This window comes from Nanorana parkeri, unplaced genomic scaffold (assembly GCF_000935625.1).
Source record: "Nanorana parkeri isolate BGI_ZX_2015 unplaced genomic scaffold, ASM93562v1 scaffold2414, whole genome shotgun sequence".
Taxonomy (NCBI): Eukaryota; Metazoa; Chordata; class Amphibia; order Anura; family Dicroglossidae; genus Nanorana; species Nanorana parkeri.
This window is the reverse complement of record NW_017308682.1, coordinates 33,979-37,280: the sequence shown is the minus strand read 5'-3', so window position 1 is coordinate 37,280 and position 3,302 is coordinate 33,979. Positions and strand designations below refer to the sequence as shown.

Here is a 3,302-nt window from a genome sequence, read left to right as displayed (position 1 = left end):
GGCTCAACTGAACCAAAGTAGCAACCAAAGCGAGGCAAATGGCCTGCTGAAGGCCGGCCGTTCGCCCCACAAATGACAGCTGGGTAGAGCCGAACGGAAGCGAGTGAGCTGCTGGAACTTTGGCTCAGCCGATCCAGATGTTGGATCGGCTGATTCGAAGTCCTTCTGCACTTCGGCTAAAATCGAACATGCAGAGCGTGTTCGGCTGGCCAAAGGCAACCGTTGTATTGCTGATTGCAGCCGAAGTACAGCTGAAATTAGCCATACTGAGCTGGAGTGAATAGCTGAATGCAGTTTGGCTTACTTCACCACGGCTAGGTTATTCACTCGGCTGCCTTTGGCAGCTTTATGAATAACTCCAATGTTTTCCACAAAGAACTAGAAAAATGTAAAATTTGTACATGTACAGCCTTTTATATAAAATAAAGAAACCATGTGGCTTGTATGAATATTCTAGCCAGAAGACCCAGCGAAAGAAGAAGCTGCATACAAACCTCTATGTCAGGCAAAACGTGAAATGTCTTATTGGGTTTATTAGATTCTCTTTATTTGTTGTCAATATTCTATGATTCTTATATAGTTTATTTCTTTTTTTCAGGAATCCACCATCATTTCTACAATTATCATTTGAGCAGTCTGAAAATATATCACTGCTAAGCTGTTATTCCTTAGAATATGATGAATCCCAGAGGAGACAAGCTATATGAGTGCTCAGAGTGTGAGAGAAGCTTCATTTCAAAGTCACTTCTTACAGTTCACCAGAAGATTCATAATGAAGAGAAGTTATTTGATAAGACACATCTTACTCAACACCACACTAGAGAAAAGCCATTTAGATGTTCAGAATGTGACGAGTACTTCACAAATATGGGAAATCTTACCGAACACCAGAGGATTCACACTGGAGAGAAGCCATTTCGATGTTCAGAATGTGACAAGTGCTTCGCACAAAAGGAAAGGCTTGCTGTTCACCAAAAACGTCATACTGGAGAGAAACAGTTTAAATGTTCAGAATGTGACAAGATCTTCACGACTAAGTGAATTCTTGCTATCCACCAGATGATACACACTGGAGAGAAGCCATTTCAATGTTCAGAATGTGACAAGTGCTTCATTCAAAAGGGAAATCTTACTCTGCACCAGAGGACTCACACTGGAGAGAAGTTATTTAGCTGTGCAAAATGTGACAAGTGCTTCACACTAAAGGAAAATCTTAATCGGCACCAGAGGACTCATACTGAAGAGAAACCATTTAAATGCTCAGAATGTGAAAAATCCTTCACAACTCAGGGAAGTCTTACTGACCACCAGATGATACACACTGGAGTGAAGCCATTTCATTGTTCAGAATGTGACAAGTGCTTCATTCAAAAGGGAAGTCTTAATCTGCACCAGAGGACTCATACTGGAGAGAAACCATTTAAATGCTCAGAATGTGAAAAGTTCTTCACAACTAGGTGAAGTCTTACTACCCACCGGATGATACACACTGGAGAGAAGCTATTTCGATGTTTAGAATGTGACAAGTGCTTCACAACTAAGGACAGTCTTACTATTCACCAGATGACTCACACTGGAGAGAAACAATTGAAATGCTCAGAATGTGACAAGTGCTTCACAACTAAGGGACATCTTACTATTCACCAGAGGATTCACACTGGAGAGAAGCCATTTCGATGTTCAGAATGTGATAAGAGCTTCACAACTAAGAGACATCTTACTAGACACCAGAGGATTCACACTGGAGAGAAGCCATTTCCTTGTTCAGAATGTGACAAGTGCTTCACAACTAAGGACAGTCTTACTAGACACCAGAGGACTCACACTGGAGAGAAGCCATTTAAATGCTCAGAATGTGAAATGTGCTTCACATTTAAGGGACATATTTCTGCACACCAGAGGATTCACATTGGAGAGAAGCTATTTCGATGTTCAGAATGTGACAAGGGCTTCACACAAAAGGGAAATCTTACTGAGCACCAAAGAATCCACAAGGGAGAGAAACCATATAGATGTTCAGAATGTGACAAGTGCTTAACAACTAAGAGAGATCTTACTGTGCACCAGAGGACTCACACTGGAGAGAAGCCATTTCGATGTTCAGAATGTGACAAGTGCTTCACAACTAAGAGGAATCTTACTGAGCACCAGGATTCACACTGGAGAGAAACAATATAAATGCTCAGAATGTGAAATGTGCTTCTCAGGTAAGGGAAATCTTAATAAACACCAGATGACTCACGCTGCAGAGAAGCTATTTCGATGTTCAGAATGTGACCAGTGTTTCAAACAAAGGCAAACTCTTACTGTTCACCAGAGGATTCACACAGGAGTGAAACCATATTGCTGTTCAGAATGTGGCAAATGTTTCACCATAAAGTCACATGTTACTTTTTACCAGAGGACTCACATTGGACAGAAACCATTTTTCCTGCTTAGATTGTGACAAAAGCTTTACATCAAATATAAATCCTATTGGACACCAGAAGATCCACAGAGCAGAAGAGCTGTTTTGATTGAATGTGAGACTCACTTCATTTAAATGAGAAATCTTATTGGACAGCAGAGCAATTACCAAGGAGAGAAGTCAGTTATGTTCTGAAGACATAAACACAGGTCTAATCCAAAGACAAACTGGGGTTGATTTTCTTAGGATGTAAAGGTTGTTGACTTTGCAATCTGTATGTTCTGTATAATACCCAATCATGTGCAAGGGAGTTTTAAAAAAATCAGAACTTTTGCTTCAATGTAATGGAATAATAGAATTGATCCGATCTTTTCCTCATTCACTTAGTTAAATTGAACATATTCTTTGCCGGGGTGGGGGCGCTGATGAGCAGCCAAGCAAGATGGCCACATGTTGATATGACTCTACAGCACGCGGGCATGCAATCAGCTATTTCAGTATGCTATCTATCGATTCTCATCCGCTTTTCTCTTAACATCTGCACCTGAGTGACTGCCTCATGCATAAATGAAAGTCTGCATCCCTGACTCAGTCACAGACTCCAGCCTTCTCACCTGTGGCATGGAAATTTCTGGCCGCTACAGATAAAATGACTTCTTAGCTTTCCAAGGAGATTAAAGAATTGGGCTTTGTGGCTACACGAGATGGAGTAAAAGATAGATGATGTTTTCTCAGAGGAGAATTCTCATGAGCAGGATCTGGAATTCATTAAAATTGACCTCTCCACAGTCATGCAAAAATTAGAAGATCTAGAAAATTATAGCCGATGGGGAAACAAACGAATTTGCATTGTTCCTGAGCATATCAAATATCTTCAAATCACCATCACCGCCAT

The 3,302-nt window shown here is 40.8% G+C and overlaps 1 pseudogene; it reads left to right on the top strand.

Moving 5' to 3' along the window:
• The first annotated feature begins 675 nt into the window (after positions 1-675).
• On the top strand, positions 676-2,516 carry LOC108801632 (annotated as a pseudogene).
• The last annotated feature ends 786 nt before the right edge of the window (positions 2,517-3,302 follow it).